The sequence below is a fragment of the Rattus rattus genome, chromosome 4, assembly GCF_011064425.1.
Source record: "Rattus rattus isolate New Zealand chromosome 4, Rrattus_CSIRO_v1, whole genome shotgun sequence".
Lineage (NCBI taxonomy): Eukaryota > Metazoa > Chordata > Mammalia > Rodentia > Muridae > Rattus > Rattus rattus.
The window spans coordinates 15,970,866-15,991,114 of NC_046157.1; the positions used below are offsets into that span (position 1 = coordinate 15,970,866).

Genomic DNA, 20,249 nt, shown 5'->3' on the forward strand with positions numbered 1-20,249 from the left:
GCTCTAGATTTCCCATGTTCTTATTTCTCTCCAAACTACCTCTTTTCGTTCATGCTTATGTCTGTCCTTGGTCACTTCCATTTCTAAGCTACTGAGCTTAGTTTAGCCAGGAGTGGTGGCTCGCTCCCATGAGTTCTAACACCCCAGAGGAATAGAACCCCGTCTCCAAACAGCGTTTTGCTCCCTGAAGTCGACGTCCTTCTCTTTAAAGCCGCACGGCCTGCAGGCTTTGCTCTTTCCTGACCTTTTGCTCCCAAAGTGCTGCCCTCTTTCATCCCTGTTCAGGCCATTCTTTTTCCTCCGGCCTTCTCTTTCTGAGGCTTGCTATTTCTCAACACCAACCCAAATTACATCTCTCTCCCACACCTCGTGTAGCCTCTGGCCCGTCCTGTGGTTTCCCTGTCAGTAAACCTCATCCCGAGTGTCCTCTGTTGGACCTCATGGTCACTTTCCAAACACTCAGATTTATATTTTTCTTCTTAGCTTCTAAACCTCCAAAGCTCACTACCATCAGGTCCAAACCTCCCAGCAAGGACTGGACTGGTGGCTAGAAGTTCCTTCCCCACATGCATGCATGGCTAGAAAAGGGTGAACCTTCACCCTCGCCTGCCCCATCAGCTGCCCCTTTATGACCTGTAACCTTGTAAACCTCCACTTGCTCTTCCCACGTGTGGAACTCCCTCTCCAGCCTTCCCTCCAGCTTTCACACCACCTCCCATGATCCTCCAGGCCCCCCCTACTCCCCATCGTGCATGGGGCTTCACTGGCTATGACTGTCCCCTGCCCTGTAACAGCTGGCTACATCTGTGCCAGGCCATGGACACGGGTCTGTAACCTGAAGAAACAACACTTTGAGCCTGACCCCTTCCTGGGTGACACAGGAATGGCAACACTTACCCTGGTAGTGGCCACTGAGATGACTGAGGATACGCACCCAGCTCATGGCTGCTAAGCTGCTCTCACTCCTTAGCCTCACATCCTACCCCTGCCTGTGTTCTGGCCCCCTCAGTCTCTCTCCTCACAGATCAGCCATCACTTGTGTGATAGCCTTCCCAGCAAACCCACATCATACCTCCAAACCATCACCAGGGGCTGGAATAGACATGGCGCTAAAAGCACAGGAGGGTTCTCAGGGGCCAGACACCTCCACATTCATTAAAGAGGAAAGGGAAGGGTGTGTGCGTGTGTGCCTGAATGTGTGTGCACGCTCAAGTGTGAGTGTGTGTGAGGGGGATGGGCTATACATGAGGGCAGGGCCTGCCTCAGCCACAGCCAAGCCCATAGAAGCAAAGTACTGTCAGTGGCCTGCCTACCCAGCCCCAGCCTCATACCTCCCAAGCTTTCCCAGTGACAACTGTAGCCAGTCAGCATTAACAGACTTAGTGAGGACAAACGGACTGTCAGTACATTTGTTCCACGGGCTGTTTAGCCAACTCCCATGAATATTTCAGGTAATGAATCTACTTAAAGAAAAATGAATATATCCCAAGGATATATCCATACAGCAGGAAGCAAGCCACAGACACCAAGTGTGAATCAAAATGCCCAGTCTCCAGAGCAGGAAGCCGGCTGGCCTGCAGACTATGACCCCTCCAGCATCATCAAGGCTAGACACCATGGCCCCCAGCCCAGCCCAGGCTCCAGCCTGGCTGCGGGCTGCAGAGCCCCACCTCATGAGCTACAGGAAGAGCTGCCATAGAACCTAGGAAGCCAGCTATAAAGTAGCTGGTTACTGAAGGCAGCCAGCAGTGAGTAGGCCAGAACAGTGTCTTATGCAAACGTAAGAGTGTGATTTACAGGGATACAGACAATAAAATCAGGTCCCGACTTGTAACACATCTTAAAACCTTAAAACCTATTACTTATAAAGCATTACCCACACTCAACCTCAGATCTTCCTCCTCAAACCCTTCACACTGACTGAGTCACCAGAGCATCCATCTGTCACATGCAGGACAGAGCCCATTCTGAGCTCATGAAGAAGCTTCTGGAAGTGTATGCCCGCCCCCATCCCCCCCACCCCCGCCCCCGCCATGACTTACCAAGCGTACAGCAAGACAGTTGGTTTTCTAATCAGCTTATAATCAGACACTTGTAAGCATTCACTAATTTCCTCTTATCAGTGACACTTAAAGGATTTGTTCATAACAGTATTTCATGCCAATGATTACACAGTCTATCAGGGATATTAACTAAGTCTGTAAATCCCTTTGCCTCCTTTTATTTTAAAAGTCTAAATTCAGTAAAGACAAAGTATTCGTATTCTAAGTATCCTCAAAGAGTTTGCTGTTCAAAATAAAGTATGCATGGAGGAAGCTCTGTGCACCATACAGACAACTAGAAAGGGCGGTTCTCAAGGGGAGGAGGCATCTGGCTTCGTCTCACCAGGCACAGCACATTCTTAACTTCAGCCTTAGACACTGGTGCAACCAATCAGAGCTGATCCTGTGCCATGCGGGGGTGGCCACTCACTCTCTGTGGCAGAGAGGCTGGAAGAGTCTCTGAGGAGCTAAGCGCCCCCAGAGCCCCGCCCCCAGGCCCTTAGCTCAGAGTGAGCAAAACTCATTTGTCAAATGACAAGCCCATGGGGAACCAGACATGACCACGCTCCAGGAGCCAAGGCGGCAGGTAATGAGCTGGCTCTGGGCACAGGAAGACGCGGTTTCCTGGAAACCCTGAGGCTGCCAGGAGAGCAGCAGCTCCTGCAGCTGCAGGCAGCAGGGCCAGTCAGCCCGGGGGAGGACTGGGGAGGTCATCCTCACCAAAGGAGAGAAGAACACTGCCAGGACAACCATCTCTGGTGCAGGGATGGCATCCGTCTCCCCAGGAACGACAAACGTCCCTCCGATTTCCACAGGATTCATATCCAGCATGGAAGGATGTTGCAGCAACACCCAGACTCAGACGACAAGCTCACATCAACAGAACTGTCCAGCGATGGGGACAAGCAAACATCCGCCCTCGTTTGCTTCTTGTTGCTGTAAAGACACGTGACCAAAAGCAATGTGGGGAGGAGGGTTCCTTCATCTCATAGGTTCTAGTCCATCATCAAGGGAAACCAAGGCAGGAACTCCAGACGGGAGCCTGGAGCAGCGACCACAGAGGAACGTTCACTTCCGGCTCTCCGTGGGCTGCTCAGCTGCATCTGATACGGCCCAGGCCCACAGGCCCTTAGTTACCTTCTACAGTGGGCTAGGACCTCCTCTATCAACCACCAATCAAGAAGCTGCTCCCACAGACATGCCAATCAGCCAACCAAATGGAGGCAGTTCCTCAACTGAGATTGGTTCTTACCGGGTATGGATAGGTTTGTGTTAAGTTGATTAAAAAAAAAAACAAAAAAACAAAAACAAAACCCAACTAACCACTGCAAGTCAGTACCATGTCATAGGCACCAAGCCTGGCTGGAATCCCTCCGGTGATAAGGGATCAACGCCTCCATAGACAAAGGTATCTAGTAAATCCTGGCTTTGACGGCACGGTGTGCTAGGTGCTGACTTCCCATCTCAGGTGGGCACACAGTCGTGCCCGAGGCGTACAGACAGCCGCTGGCACTTTTAGTAAGTTAGTGTGCTTTCCCTTGCGAGATCTCCAGACACAGGATATCTCTAGATATCAGAGCCACACGGCCCTTCTGTGTCCTAGCTGGACTGAAAGAAATTACGGATGCCGTCCTGCATGCTTAGCCACTCAACTGCCAGGCACAGCCCGGAGCCGAGCGCTTATGTGGAGGACTCCTGGGGTTACCAACCACCAACCTAGCAAATCAGTGAGTCTGGGTTCTGTGACTAACCTTGTCTAAAAACAAGGTGAAGTGCCCAAGGAAAACCCCTGACAGCAACCTTGGGTCTTCACACACATGCACACAGATGTGCATATGCCCATGTCGCTCTCTCTCTCACACAGAGCAAGAGAGACAGGGACAGGGAGAGAACCAACTCCTTTTTTTTTTTTTTAAGATTTATTTATTTATTCCATGTATATGAATACACTGCAGCTGTCTTCAGACACACCAGAAGAGGGCATCGGATCCCATTACAGATGGTTGTGAGCCACCATGTGGTTGCTGGGAATTGAACTCAGGTCCTTTGGAAGAGCAGTCAGTGCTCTTAACCACTGAGCCATCTCTCCAGCCCAGAGAACCAACTCTTTTTTTTTTTTTTTTTTTATTTTTTTTTTTTTTCCAGAGCTGGGGACCGAAACCAGGGCCTTGCGCTTCCTAGGCAAGCGCTCTACCACCGAGCTAAATCCTCAACCCCGAGAACCAACTCTTAAAGAGGTCTTAATGGATCAGAAAGTCACTAGAAGGGACATGTACCTCAGCCTGGGAACTGATTTTCTCCAGGCCAGTCCCTGCTCACAGCCTCCCCTTTAAGGCCACCTGGAAAGACATGGAATAGCAGGTAGGCCTTTCCTGGTGACAAACACTGGACACATTCCCAAAGGGGGGCTGCTCTCCCTCTGAGTGTTAACTTCTCCCGTGGAGAGGTAAGCACCTACTCACCTGATTTGGGTATCAACAACAGACCAAAGTACCGATCTGACCCAAGCTAGTTTGCTGAGCCAGTCACTGTGCTTACTGACGAGAGCATGGTCAGGAGCTACTTAAAGGAGCACGAGCCCTAAAGCAGCCAATTTCCCCAAAGCCAGTATGAAGATGTCCTACAGCTGCATAAACGGAGTCATGGCAGCACGATGCTTTGTGCACTGTGTAAAGGTTATCCTTGTGTTATTCAATGCTGATTTCTCTGCCCTCACATCTGCTTACAATCCAGACCTGGCATTATATATAATGCTTATTCCAAGTATCTCCTGTTTCAAGTTTGTGTAAATAGTGCTTACCATTTATCCTCTGCCTTGTCAATAAAAGCTGATCAACCAATGGCTGGGCAAAAGAGAGAATAGGCAGGACTTCTGCCGGCCAGGTGAGGGGAATAGAGGGAAGAGTTGGGGGGATTCAGTCACAAGGAGGTGGAGAGGAGACAGCATAGGAAAATATATCTAAAGCCCAGAGAGCCAGACCAATACTAAAATGCAGTACCTCGTGGATTTAGGCTGGAAGGTTCAGAGGATTAAAATAGATCAATGACTGCCCAGGTATTGTGAAATAAAGCTTGACTAAATAAATCTATCTCATTCATTTGAGAGCTAGCCGGAAGTAGAGAAAAACTAGACACTTTTAAAAACACCACCATAGAGTCCCCCTTTCAGTCAGCCTTCCACACGAAATAGACTAACAAACACTTTCCCAAACCACTGTGGCAGAACTACCCACAGCTGGGAGGGAGGTGCCAGGGAGAGGCTAAAGCTCAGGTAATAGTCTAGGGACCCTCCCCACCCCCACTCCTATAAGGGAATGTCCACAGGCCTGACTTTGAGGGCCGCCTGCAAGTAGTCACAGCTGTTTCTGGTGGAGACGGTAGCGGCCATTATGATGGGGCTGGGCAGGCAAACAGCAGCACTCTACACTAAGAAAGGCAGGGCCTCCATTATCGTCCCGACCCAAAAGTACTCTTCAGGACAACTGGGAGGATAAGTAGAGCAAACTGAGTTGTTCTGAGGGTTGCGGGTGAGGAGTGGGCTCCAACCTGGGCTGGCTGGTTTCACAGACTCGCCACTAACCTGCGAGCTCAGCCATCAAGTCCAACAACTCCCAGGAGGAAAGGTGGCTCCTGAGGAAGCATCCATCTGCATGACGGATGTGAGGCCTGCCTCTGTGCGGAAAGACAACTAACAAAGCCTCAACCCTACAGACGCGGCACACCGCACACCGCACACCGCACACCGCACACCGCACACCGCAGGGTCTCCCACTGGCTATCTTTCTTTCCATTTAGGTTCCAGGGCACAAGATCTCACCTCTTACCACAAACGTAGCTAAGAGCCCCAGCCCAGGAACACAGAAGCGAAACACACATTTACACACACATGCATACAATCTGTTCTGGCCACCACATCAGCAGCTTCAGGGTTGTCTGTGACACCTCTCTCTCACCAGCTGACACAGAATGTTTTGACGTTTAGTCAGTCGTTCTCGGCCTGTCCCCAGCTCTTGGCTGGCTATGAGGCACAGTGAAGGCAGGACCTTGTCTGTCCACTCTTCGCTGCTACACGTGCGCCTGTCAGCAGAGCACATCAAGGCCAGAGGGGCTCAGCAACCACTGAGATTCGCTCACAGAGTGGGGAAGATGAGCAGAGTGGGCAGAACTCACCAGTCCAGAAGGGAGCCTGCAGGACTGCTCCCAGGAGAACCCAAGAAATAATCTGGGAATCCCTCTGGCCCTGAAAGTACCAAAAAACAGCAATTTCTAGTTCACGGGACTTATTCTAAACCTGCAGGAACACAGCCCTTCTTTTACCTTTAACCTACTATTTAGGGTGCTATAAACATCCAACCAGGAGCTGCTTCACAGTAACCACGCCTGGTTCTTCAAGGTTACTTCTAACATCATGTCAGAAGTCTTCCTAGACCAGGGAGCGACAGACGGACCTGTGAGTGACAGACGGACAGGCCTCTCTGGTTTAAACTCTAATGCGTCCCCGCAACAGCACTGGCCATGCGTAGCACATGCTGCCCTCTCCGCTAACTTGAACTTTGGAAAGAACGGCCTCCTGGGATGAGAGGACAAAGCTCCGCCTTGTTAGTTTTAAGTGGAAAAGGTAAAAGTGAGATCTTAGGAGAAAAGAAACTGTGAACACTCCCCACAGGCCCCTGTGTGACTTTTACCACTTTGCAAGATGTCCTTCATGACTGGAACTCAGCCTGACAGAAGTGCAAGCAGCTAGAGAGGAACCAGAGCCCACCGTCTAATTCCTAAAGGCATTTCAGAGAGCTGCTCTCACGGCCGCTTCGCTCACATTCAGAAGAGAGAGCCCTGTGCCTGGTCCTCACTGTGTTGACTGGGACAGCACACCCCGCCCCTCCACCCATCTCCACTCACACTGTGCACCATCTGCCACCCCCAGGTACTCCCGTAGGAGTCCCCAGCATTCTAGCTTTTATCACCATTTAGGTTTTATCCTCAAACTCAGAAACCTCTTTTGACAGAGGTAAGGAGAAATACACCCCAAATGAGATGGGCCTCAGGGAGAGTGCATAATGGAAGGCAAAACCAGCACCAGGGGACCTATGCCTCCAGCACGCCTGCCAGCTTCAAATGCTGCCCCAGGGAGTCTTCAGCTTCAGTAGACACAGGCTCTCACAAAGGAGCCTGGTTACCCAATAAATGGTGTGCACTGACCCCGGGAGTCAGAATCAGGATCTGGAATGAGGCTGGGGGATGGTACGAGGACCCCAGTCACCCTGAGAAGGAAGTGGCAGCTGAGCCTCTCTGTTGGATGCCGTGCACAAACCTCCAGGAATCACCCTGCAGGGAGAGCACCCAAAGTCAAGAACGAGGTATCAAAGACGTCCAGAAACCATTTCCTGTGAGGAGAGCCAACACCCTGCATCTAGCCGTGAGGTCAGATCCTTCCCTCTGCTCAGTGCCATCTCTCAGGAGGCTCCTCTGCTAACCTCCTGCATCACTTCCTCACCTGCTGGCACTGTGTCGCTCAGCCATTCGCTTTCCCTAGGGCAGTCATAAAGTAAAAGCTAAGCCTTTAGAGCCCCTACCTTCTCACTTCTCCAGGAAGCAATGTGGACGGCTTTCAGTAGCTCGTTAAATCTGCCCAGAATGTAAGCTCCACCAGGGCAGGCCACTGTCTTTGTCTGTCTGCCTCTTCCCTTCTCTGAGGAACCCAAGCTCCTTCACAGTACCCGGCACGCCCAGAACCCACAGTAAATACAGGCTGTTGAGTTTTAGAGAGCAGAAAACTCGGCATAGTGCACACTGATCAAGGAAAACAGCGTTTCTTTGTCACGAGTTGGTTGCAGCCCCAGGCTATAAACCTGAGTTCAGCTAATGACAAGGGACTCTGAGCTCACCTCGCAAGCTGCAGGAAAGCAGACCATTTGGCTGAGCACAGGAGTTTAGTAGCTGAGGAGGAGAGAGCTGGTCATAGGGGCCCTAGATACTGCCTCTGTCAAGCCAGTCCTCCCCAAGACCAGCTAGCCTCTGAAGGCTCATTCCCGAAGCCGTGGCTAAACGGAACGGCAAGAAGCAACACATACACAGCACGTCACACGTCACACACAGCACGTCACACGAGCCGCTACTGAGGTTGGTTCAGAGAGGGCTTGGCGATGCTGCCCTTCAGAAATGAGCTTTACTAGGAGAGAAGGCCTCGTGATCAGGGAAGCAGTCATCAGGCCTTGAGATGCCAAAGTATTAAGGAAAGGTCAGTCCATCACATCAGGGACCATATGACAGAGCCTTCAAGGAAAAACACTTCTCCTCTAAGAAAACCTTAAGGGGAACTTCATTAAGAGGGATAGCAGTCATGTGACAGTCATGTCAGACAGGATGTCACAGGGAGACCTGGAGATCTTTTACGTTGTCTCTGCAGTGACAAGAAGTTCTAAATCGTGTATAAGTCGGGACAATGTGACAAGGAGCACAGAGGAGCCAGCAACTGGGTTAGATCAATGGCTATGAAGCCACAGCACAAACAGTGTCGTAACTGCAGAAACCTGTGCTAGCCTGCTTTCATGTTCCTGTTGAAGGGTTTCTCTCATCTTACAGCTCACAGTCCAACCTGAAGGGAAGCCAGGGCAGGACCTGAGGCAGAGACTCTGGAAGAAGGCTTACTGGCTTGCTCACCATGATTTGTTCACCTGCTTTCTTAAATAACTCAGGGCCATCCACCCAGGGTGGCACCTCCCACAACAACTATTAATCAAGAAAATGCCCCCACAGAATTGCCCACCGGTCAGTCTGACTTCTTCAGGCCATAGGATCAGGCTGCTTGACTCAGCTGGCATCTTAAAGGGGAGGCTTGTGGTTTAACACCACCTTAAAGGGGAGGCCTTTGATTTCACACCACCAATCCGACCCTCTGGATTAAGACAAAAAAAACTGGACCCAGTGAAGTGGGCAAGTCAGGTCAAAGGAGGGCCAAAGCCAGGCCCTGGGCCTTTACACCCAGCTCTGGGAGGTGAACAGATAAGGCCCAAGTAAAGGGCTTTGCCCACTAAGACTGGGCACCCCTCTCAATAGGAGAAAATTACACCAAGTGTCTACCCAAAGCCTGCCAGCCATGGTGAACAGCTGCCTCCTACATATGCTGAAGCAAGGTTTGGGTGGCAAAGCGAGAGCCATCTTCTAGGGGAAATGGTAAAGCCGGGTCTGCCCATAACGAACCACTACGTAGCAGCCTAAATGGCCAATGAGACCCACATGTATCACAGCAGCAGTGAATTTTAACACCATCAAGTGGAGGGAAACAAGTATCAAAATGATATATAGGAGCGTCTCTATAATTGCTTGGTAACACAAAGCATAACCCCAGGTTTGCTCTCTACTGCAGTGATAAACGCCATGACCCAAAGCAGCCTGGGATGAGAAGGGTTAATTTCACTTCCACTTCCACATCACAGCCCATCATCCAAGGAAGCCAGGGCAGGAGCTCAAGGCAGGAGCTGAGGCAGAGACAGAGGAGCACCGTAGACTGGCTTGCTTTCCCGCTGGCTCAGCTGCCTTTCTTACACACAGCAGAACCACTTGCCCAGGACTGGCACCACCCACAATGGGCCAGCCCTTTCCCTTCACTGTTAATCCAGATAATGTCCCATAGACTTGCCGACAGGTCAATCAGATAGGGGCACTATCTCAACTGAAATCCCCTCTTCCCAGAAAACTCTAGCTTGTGTCAAGTTGACATCAAAACTGACCAGCACACACAGTATATACCACAAATGTATATGTGAAATGAAAAGTAAAAACAGACACATTTACAAGACATGCGACTTCTTTCTCATCTAGGACAAGGAATACCCTACAGGAGCGGGCTGAAGACACAGGGTGAGATCCAGCTACAACTGTCTTCTACTTCTGTCAAGAGAACCTGACTCACATACGGCAAGCGTTGGCGCCCACAGCAGGGCTGTCCTCGGCATCTGGGAAATGTCCCCAGCATTAGTTCTCCCACATCACAGCTGAGCTGTGCCCGGCTGGGCTCCCAACTTGAGTGACGAGTAAATGATCAAAGGTGAGCTGGGGGAGCCTATGGGAGACGTTCTCATCCAAAGCCTGATACATCCTGAGATCCTGTCTCAAAAGGTCAGAAACTCACAGAACAGCTTATAAAATAAAGGTGACAGCACACTACGCGAACACTAAGTATGAAGCACACAGTGAGATCAGAAGCACCATGACCTGACCTACACATGACATATCGGTCCCATAAGTGAAGTGAACAGAGATTAACTCCACAACCCCAGCCATACCAAAATTACACCAGCAAGTGTCAGAGGGGGACATGGGAATGTGAGGAGGGTTTCAGAACATGACTCTTGGCTTCCTAACCTCTGGGGAGGCAGTCAGGAAGGCCCTCGGGGTCCGCTGCCCACCTCTCTCTAGGCATCTCACATCCTCACAGCCCTTGCTCACCCTGGGTCTGGGGCCAGGCCTCAGAGCACAACATTCTCACGGGCCAGCAACATGTTCCCGCATACTTCCGGGCTGTAACAAATCCCTCCAGAGTTGTGTGAATCAAGACCACGTGTCACACAGGAAGACGAGAAACCAGCAGTTGTAGAAACCAGGAGGTTAAACAGCAAGAGCTTCCAAATTTAACAAAAGAAACCATTTTGTTTCGCTTGCTCTAAGAAACCTTCCAGCTCTGAGAAAGCCCTGCGAGTGAACGGTTACATTGCTGGTGCTTCTGGTCAGAGCCAAGATTCTGGGAGCCTCGAGGACCAGAAAGGAGGCAAAACCAACCGGCTTTAGGCCCTTGGCAAGGACTGCTCCCGAAACTTAACTCACCGTTTGGCTATTTACACTTCGCTGGGGTCCAAGGCCCTGGCCAGGTTGAGTTTTCAGCTGTGACAGGGAGAGGAAAAGGCTGTCCTCCAAGATGTGCCAGGGATTCCAAGGACAGGCTCTACCCAGGAGGCAGAGACAGGCCACAGGGTGGACAGTGCCCCGGCTGGACTGTGTCTTGTTACCCAGGGACTCTCCACCTTCCATGAGCTCCAGCAAGCATTCCCACAGGGACGCCCTAGTAGATGATGGAGACCCAGGCCTTGGCACACACGTCGGCCGTGACCAGCACCACCAGTAATTAGGGAGCAAAGCCCACTGTACACTGCCATCTGTTGGGTATAAAAGGAGGGTCATCTCCTAACATAGCCAGCGTCTCACCTCCCCTAGTGTCTTCTCAACTGCTCCAGAGCCATATCCCACACCTTCAAGCTTGTTCCTCTTCCACTGACAAACTTGTGGCCCCTGGGCTCAGGCAGTCATTCTTTAGCCAGGACACAACTGAACATAGTGTGTGGCTCCGGCTTTCTCTGCACACACGGCCAGGCTTAGGCACGGTGCCTGCTACAGAGCTCGGCTGATGCGGATAAGCCAGTGGCAACCTGGTGGGCAAGGCCGTGAGAAGGCACGCCAGGGACAACCGTGGCTACCCCAACACAGGACACGGACTCGAGAGACCTCTCAGGAAACAGGGTAGCCTTACCTATGGGCCCTGCCAAACACCTACTGGGTGCTAGACATGGACAGTCCTTTCCCCACACTCATTCACTTGATCTATGTGTCCCTTATGCAGCTGAGGAAGTCACTCATAGAAGGAAAATAACTACCTAAGGCCCCTGGGAGGATGAGGGACAGTCAGAAGCTGAACCACACCCACCTGAGCCGACACCAGAGTTGTTCAGCAAATCCACCCCACTCCCACACAAGGCCACACAGGAGGGAGGGAGAAGCCGACATGGTCTCTACCCCCAGGTCCCCGCATCTGGCCCTCTCCCAGTGTGGCAGGCAGAGAGACAGCAGGGTGACGGCAGCGTCAGTCTAAGCATTAGAGGAGCAGGCATTAGAGGGCCAGGCGGGTGTTTGAACTGGATAGGAAGCCAGGTTTCATCCTGTTGTTGTGATAAAATAACCTGAAAACCCCAGCGTGGGAGAGAAAGGGTTCATTTGGCATCACAAGTCCAGGTTACCGTCCACCACAGCAGGGCAATGGACGTGCCGGCCACAGCTGATCTCATCACAGCCAGGCAAGGGCAGAAAGAGCGACTGCACTCCTAGGACGTTGGGATGTCAAATCCTCCAGTTCCTCACTCAGCACCTGGTAAGTTAACTTCACCCTAAAGGGCCTGGGCCCGTGCCTCCAGCTCTGCCACCCGCAAACAGAGCTGCAGCTCCCCTTAGCCTCTCCACAGTCCTGCATCTCCATCTCCTGGGGCCTCCACTGTCACTGTTCCTCACCTTGGCTGCTCTCCACGACTCCCTCAGTCCTGTGTCCTTCATGTCTGCCAAACCAGTACATTGTGAAGGTCACTTACGACGTTGCCAGTTCTGCTGCCAGCCTGAGAGGGAGACCGGCCTCCTTGACTCCAGCTACGTCGGTTCCAGTGTGGAGAAATACTCTTCAGTTCCAGTGTGGAGAAATACTCCTCTTCTACCTACCAGCAGGGCGGAAGGCCTCCTTACAGTGGTGCTGAACGCTCCATCGACCAGGACGTCTGACCTCTGACCAAGCAGCCTAACACCATGCCTCCTCAGCCAAGCAAATCAGTCCATTATCTTTAAACAACTTCCCTCAGACTCTCGGGACATGAGCAAAATGAAGGTAGGTTCCTAATCAAACAGCATACAATGGCCCCTAGCCCTGTGCCCAATGGAGTCCCTGCTCCCCCCGAAACCTAACAAGCTGGACCCCAGTGTCTGTTTCTCTCAGCACCCTCGCAAGCTCCCTACTAGAACGCCTCATTAAGCTCTGCTCCCAGCTTCCAGTGTCCGTCCTAGCCAAATGTACCAAATGTCTCCACGTCACCCCTGCCCCAAACAGTTCTAACTTCTGCACCAATTCACCTCTGTTCTGGGATAAAATACCCTGACTCCAGCTCAGCTCACAGGTTACAGAGTCTCCACCACAGCAGGGAAGTCTTGATGCCGGGGACTTCCCGCAGCAGCCATGTCTGGTCAGCAGCAGAGAAAGACGCCCTCATGCCGACTACTCATCTTTTTTTTATTTTATTTTATTTATTTAGTATATATGAGTACATTGTAGCTGTCTTCAGATGAATCTATTATAGATGGTTGTGAGCCACCATGTGGTTGCTGGGAATTGAACTCAGGACCTCTGGAAGAGGAGTCAGTGAGTGCTCTTAACCTCTGAGCCATCTCTCCAGCCCTTTTTAAATGTGTGTGTATCTCTATGAGTGCGTGCTGTGCGTTCAGGTGCCCATGGAGACCAGAAGAGGGTGTCAGAGCCAGAATTACAGCTGATTATAGGCCATGATGCTGGGAACTGAACCTACGTCTCCTGTAAGAGCAACTGCTGAACCCTCTCTCCACCTCATCTCCACTTTGATACAGTCCAGGACCCAAACCCAGGTCCCGGTGCCAGCCACAGTGGGTGAGTTCCCATATCAGTTCATGTAATCAAGCTTGTCTGTCCCCCACAGTCATACCCAGAGGCCAATCAGATCTAGACAATCCCTCCCTCACCAAGACTCCCTTCCCAGGTAGTTCAAGACTGTCTTACGTTGACAGTTTAACCCTCACACCACCAGAGAAGGAAATATCTAGAAATTTCTGGGTGCCATGTGGATCCGCTCACCAGGCCCAGAGACCATGGAAAAGGCACAACGGGACTGCAGCGGACATGCAGGACCAGGCAGGAGGTAGGAATGGATTCTTAGTCCACACAGCTATGCTCCATCCCACTCCCCACCTCAGGACCCACAGAGGCCCAGAGCCAGGCAAAAGACATCAGCGCTTGGAGTGGGAAGAGGACAGAATGACTGAGCCTGCACCTGGGGCAGCCCTGATGGGAGCCACTCCGGGGTACATGTCACAGCTGTCACTGCACACAGAGCACATGAAGAATGGCCACAGGAAAGTGAGATTAAGCAAATGCATCCCACCAGGAAAGAAAACTGAAGATGTAAAGATAAGACCTAAAAGTCTGGGAACAAACCAGGGAGAGGGTAGGCAGGGAGACAGGGAACCCACGCAGTCCTGGATCCCCTTGTCCCACTGTGTGATTGCTGTGATTTGAATAACAATGGCTCCTGTAGGCCCCTGTCTGAATGCTTGGTCCCTAGCTGGTAGAACTGTTTGGGAAGAGTAGGAGGGATGTGGCCTTGTTTGAGGAGTTGTCAGTGAAATCACTGGGAATGAGGTTTCAAAAGACTGTGATTCCCAATGCACCCTGCCCCAGGAACAAACCAAAGAGAAGGTGGGCAGGGGGACATGGATACCCAAGACATACGTCCTATTTGCTGATCCGAAGTGAGCTCTCAGCTAAGGGTACTGTCTAAGCTCCACCCCCACAGCTACCTGGGAACAGCCCGGTATGCTCCGCCCCACGGTTGCCTGGCAACAGCCAGCTGTGCCTGACTAGAAAATGAGGGTTGCTCACCCCCTCCTCTCCCTCTTGCTCTCTCTTGCCCTTTGTCTTCCCTGCTCTCTTCCCCTCTTCCCTGTCCCTTCTCTCCCCATCTCCCCCTTCCCTCCAGTGCCCATGGCCGGCCTTTACTTCTCCCCTCTTCTACTTCTCTTTCGGTGCGTTCTGTCTGGTCTTGAGCGGAGACTTAAACCCCAGCACTAGCTCCCTGCCTTTGCTCTGCCATCTCGGACTCTAACCCTCTGAAACAGTAAGTGCCTTCTCTTGTTAAGTTAATTTGGTTATGGTGTTTTTATCACAGCAAAGAGAAGTGACTAAAAATGCCTTATGCTAGCCACTTGGCTTTTCCTGGGCCCCAGTTTCCTCAAGGTAACTTGGAGGCACTAGACTTCTTCCTGCGACCCGGGGCCACGTAAACGCAGGGGGTACGTCCACACCAGAGTCTACAGGATGTACTGAGAAGAGGCTCCCCACTCCACAGCGCACAGCTGGCGCAGGAAGGAGGGTACCATGCCCTGGCTCTGGGCCCCACTGTCCTGCTTTTCATAAATCACTTGAGAACGCTCCCCCAACTGTGTAAGTCCCATGTGTAAGTCACATGTGTAAGCCCCTGAACAATACAGAGAGCACCCTGGTCACCATTCCCTGGGGCTCCAGATCTCACAGGCCATCCCCTGCTTCAGAAGGGTAAGAAGGAACCACCCAAAGCAACAGCCATTAAGGCTGCAGTGTTCCAAGGTCAGAAGGTCAGAGGTCCAGTCCAGTTCAGGTGCTCATGGCCATTCCGCTCAGGACTCTGCCCTGGGCCGGGGGCAGCTGTAAACTTCTTTTAAGAGAAAAGCATTCTGCAGACCATGGGCAAGACCAAGGCAGGCTCCAACATGATGCCTGCTCCTCAGGGGCTTTCACCTGAGGCCACTGCTGTAATCCTTGCAGGGAGAACTGGGGAGTCCACTCCCCTCATCTCCTCAGGAGTGAGGCCAGGCAATCAACCAAATCTCCCGCAAAGACGACTGACTGGCTCTCTGAAGCTCATTCCAGGAACTACCCCAGGAAAAGCTAAACAATGGCCTCTTCCCTCATCTCCTAGCCTCTGTTCAAAACAAACTCTAGAACATGAGCTTGCAACTTCCTGGTACCCATTTTAGACCCACCAGTAAGAGAACCTCTCATGTGACTCAGGGCTGGAGAGTGCCCACCATCCTGCCAACATCAGCCTGTGGCACTACAGGGAAATGACAGGAAGTTTAAGGGCAGTGGGAGTTGTGTGTGTGAGATTTGTACAGGCAGCAGAGGCCAGATTAGCACCTGAGGTCATCCACTCCCCAGCCTGACCGGCAACCAGGGGACACTCCTGTCTCTCCGTCCCCAGCACCAGGGGTAAAGGCAAGGACCACACGTTGGTTTTACGGGGCTGCTGGGGACATAGAGTCAGGTCTTCATGTTTGCCCAGTAAACAGTTTACCAAATGAGCCATCTCTAGCCCACGTGGGAGTTCTTACGAAGTGGAGGGGAGCCCTTGAAGGGAACACTGACCTTTCTTTTCCTTTCTTTCAATTCTCAACCAAGTGACCTGGGGTCTCCATTGGGTGTTCCTGCTGCTGCCATCTGACGCCCCACCACAGGCCTATACAATGCCTTTGTTTGACTATGGCTGTTACCTATTGGTGGGCTAAGACTATAACTTGATGGTAGAGCATTTGCCTAGTATGCGAGAGGCCCTAGACTCAATTCCAGCACAAACAACCAACCTGACTTTACAGACTGAGAATCCTTAGTGACTGTGATGGAGAGGATACATTGTTACTGTGATGGAGAAGTATCTAACCCATCACTTCCGGTGAGAATCTAAAGCTCAGACACTGAGAAAGCCATGAACTCAGCAGGAGCATCCTGGGCTGACCCTGTCCGCCATGTCTGGGGCCAGGGCAGGGGCTGAAGGCAGGAACGTGCCAGCAGCCGCTCTGGGCAGATTAGGAACTCCTAAGCTCATACAGTGAGAGAAACAATAGGAGTCCTTCCCAATAGCACTAGGGTTCCTTCACAATGATACAAGGAGGGGCAGTGGCGTTCAAAACCTTAGGAAGACCATCCTGGCTGGTCTCAGGTGGGGCAACCCCTACTGGAGAGCAGATGTCAATTGGGAGCCCTTCTCATCAGCGTGATCCCACAGGCCTAGGATGTCAATTGGAGCCCTTCTCATCAGCATGATCCCACAGGCCTAGGATGTCAATTGGAGGGCCTTCTCATTAGCATGATCCCACAGGCCTAGGATGTCAATTGGGAGCCCTTCTCATCAGCATGATCCCACAGGCCTAGGATGTCAACTGGGAGCCCTTCTCATCAGCGTGATCCCACAGGCCTAGGATGTCAACTGGGAGCCCTTCTCATCAGCGTGATCCCACAGGCCTAGGAACCGTGCTCACAGAACACCTGGGAGGGGCACCTGCAGTCCCCTCACTTCCTGTAGCCGCAGGCCACTGCTCACCCTCACTACCCACATCTACTCCTGCACCCACTCCACCTGCACTGAGCCTCGCACATCATCAGAGCTCACGCCATGGAGACAGACAGAAGAGCCGGTCCTGCACTCTAGCAGCTGGTAAAGAGGCCAGAGTCAAACACCAGGGGTAGGGGAAAGGACGGATGGATATGGGGTGCATAACACAATAAAAAAGCAGCCTGCTGGGGAGTGTAGGACTACAGACGGCAAAGGGGTGACAGATTCAGGAGAGGAAGTCCCAAGCACACACATGGGTGTGAGGTGAGCCCTCCAGAAGCTGGGCAGGCAAACTGAATGCAAGCCAGGCACCTGGGGCGCAGTCGTGCCTCCCTGTTGCTGGAGGATTTGCTAATCCAGGCAGCAAACATTCCGTCAACCAGGCTCCCCTGCCCCCTGCCTGCTCCACTCTGCCAGGCAGAAGAGTCAGGGGCCTACCATCCCAGTGGCCTCTGTCTCTTTTTTTCCAAATTACTATCAATGTCGTCCTCAAAGGTCCTCGCTCCCCCAGGCAGCCTCTGCATCCTCCTAGGCAGCCCCAGGCACTCCAGGAACCCCCTGCTTTGTCTTCTGGTCCCTCAGAGAGAGGTAGCCTGGGACACCAAAGCCAAATGAGCATCACGCCTGATCCTGAGCAGGTGTCCAGTGAGTCCCTTCTCGGATTGCATCTTGGTCAGGACCCCACAAAGCTGACCATTTAGGCAGGTCTCACTGACCCCCTCCCAACCACACACACACACACACACACACACACACACGCACGCACACACATGCACACACACACACACGCACACACGCACACGCACACGCACACGCACACGCACACGCACACTGAAGTGGGCAGGAGCTGAGACTGTGGGCCTGCCAGCAAGCTTATGAGAAGTGTGGGTCTTTGGTGACATGACCTTCTTTACACTTATCCAGTCCTTCAGGATCACAGTCTGTGTGCAATCAGACCCAGAAAACACGAGGTAAGCATCACCTGTCAACTGTTAGTTCCCGAGCGTTCCAATGGAGCTCCTAGAAGCTGATCACTCAAGCCTGCCCACTAGGCCTCCGAGACACGGTAAGCACAGACTCGGGCTCTCCCACTGACTGCAGAATAGCTGGCAGGCATCCACAGAGCCTGCACCCAGGACCAAGTGGACAGCTGCGGGCTCCGAGGGGATGAGGAGAGCGTGATGATTAGAGCCTCTTCCTTCCCACAGCAAAGACACGTGTCTATGGCACAGATACGATCTATGGCCTCTCCTCCCCCTCCCCCATCTCTGATCTCATCAGCCTGATTAGTGCTTACAGGAGAAGGCAAGGATACAACAGAGTACCCAGTAAAGCACCCAGTTCCTGCTTCTAGGACAAGCAAGCGATGCACTGGAATGGGTGTAGGGAGCAGACCAGGAAGGAACACTGTAGCTTAGAGAACTGTGGACAGCACAGGGGCTCCCTGAGGTAAACCTGGGCAAATGCTATTACTGCAAGCTCGCTGTGCCACCCTCCAGGTGGGTGAGCCTTCTAGGATGCTGAGAAGGAACCCGCTCTCACACACCTACTCAGGAACGGGAAGCAGCAGCCTCCGACGATGCATTACTCACTCACTCGCTGAGAGCCAGGTGGGCCCTGTGCTATCAGGGCAGCTTCTCCCACAGACAGCTTGGAAGTCCATGAGGGGGAGGGAGTCAAGAGTGGAGGCTCACAAGTGTTACACCCAGGGCAGCCGCTCCCAAATGTCACATACTGGACTGACTTGAACCCAGGTCCCAGCCTCCAAGCCACACATTCTTGCCCTGGGCATTTCCCTGGAGGACCCAGGGCAGACTGTTAGAGGCAGGAAGGGCAGTGAGCAAATGTGAGAAACAGAGTGTTCCCAGCCACAGGACCTGAGAAGACCAAGAAGGGGAGGAGGGGACAGATGGGGGCACCTCTTCTCCCAGCCTGAGGCCTCCCGTGCAGGGTAACAGGTGCACTTCATTCCACCGGAGAGGATTGCTTAATTGGGGCTTCTAAAGAATAATCACCCCCAATAAATGAAACAAATGGCTTTAATTTGGAGCACATTAAGTTAACAACAAACACGACACCAGCTGACATGGCCTGGCTCAACCGTTCAAACCAGGTAGAGCTGCTTTCTGTGCTGCAGCCTGAGAGGGGGAATCCCAACGCAGTCAGCCAACAACCCGAGTAGGCCAGCCAGGGCTCCCGGCAGGCCCAGCTCCAGTCAGTGTTCCCACATCTGAAGCAGGATCCAGGCTCAGGTGACAAGGAGAGGGTATGTCGGGGGCGGGAAGGGGGGGATATTACAAGGCCTGCTGAACAGCACCACCTAAGCTCCCAAACTTTCTCCCTATCTGCACTCCTACCACAGAACCGGATCCAGCTGCCCTGGAGGCCCATTAGCTACATTCAATCAGTCTCATCAACACTGTTTACACTGGACAGGAAGGAAAAGACCCCCGAGTCGCCACTTGGCAACCTTTCTTTGGTCCCTCTTTCTAGTGGCGCACACCGGTAGGATTTGCTGAAGGAGGCAGAGGCAGGAGGATCACGAGTTCGAGGCCAGCCTGGGTCCCTCTTTCTAAAGCCGCGGAGTGGGGCCAGTGAAAGCGTACATTCATTGGAGACCCAAAGGCCAGGCGCCGAGCAAACTAACACGGTGCGGCAGCGCCCTCCAGCGGCCAACTAGAGACAGTGGCCCTCCACTACCCAGGCTTTCCAGAAGCTTGTGTGATTGATGTGCCTGGGCTCCTCCTCATGCAGGCCTGGGCGACAGTTTTCCCAAAAGACTGTAGACCCCAAAGTTACACAGAGGTCTCCCCCAGTGCACGTCTCAAAGCAGAAAACAAAAACGTAGGCCACCCAAGGCATAAACGCCCCAGTACTGACCCAGGCACAGAAGAGCTGGAATGCTAGCCCAGGGTAGATAAGGTATCTAAGAGACCATAGGTCTTCCCAACCCAGACAGTCAGACACAGAAAAGCCAAAAGCAAGGACTGTGAGGTCCACTAACCATGTTCTTCTAATTACACAGGTTTCTACAGATGCTCTAAAGGTAGGCAGAGGAGAGTCAGAGGAGTTGGGAGGTTGTGTCTGTAAGAGGAGCTTGGGTTGTTATGGTTCTAATATGAAATGCCCCTGACACTCAACAAAGGAGAATCGTGTGTTGAATGCTCAATCCCTGAAGTGCCGTTCTGAGGTGGGGCTTTTAGGGAGGGAGCACATCTCAGGAGCCCCGAACACTGCACTAACCTTTCGATGGACTCACAATCTGGTGGCATTATAGGGATATGGT

At 52.4% G+C, this 20,249-nt stretch overlaps 1 protein-coding gene across 1 annotated transcript in view; it reads right to left on the bottom strand.

Annotated features, from left to right (window-relative positions):
* Xxylt1 (xyloside xylosyltransferase 1) overlaps window positions 1–20,249 on the bottom strand; it is a 130,452-nt gene that overhangs the window by 101,660 nt on the left and 8,543 nt on the right. The gene's annotated exons all lie outside the window — the stretch shown is intronic.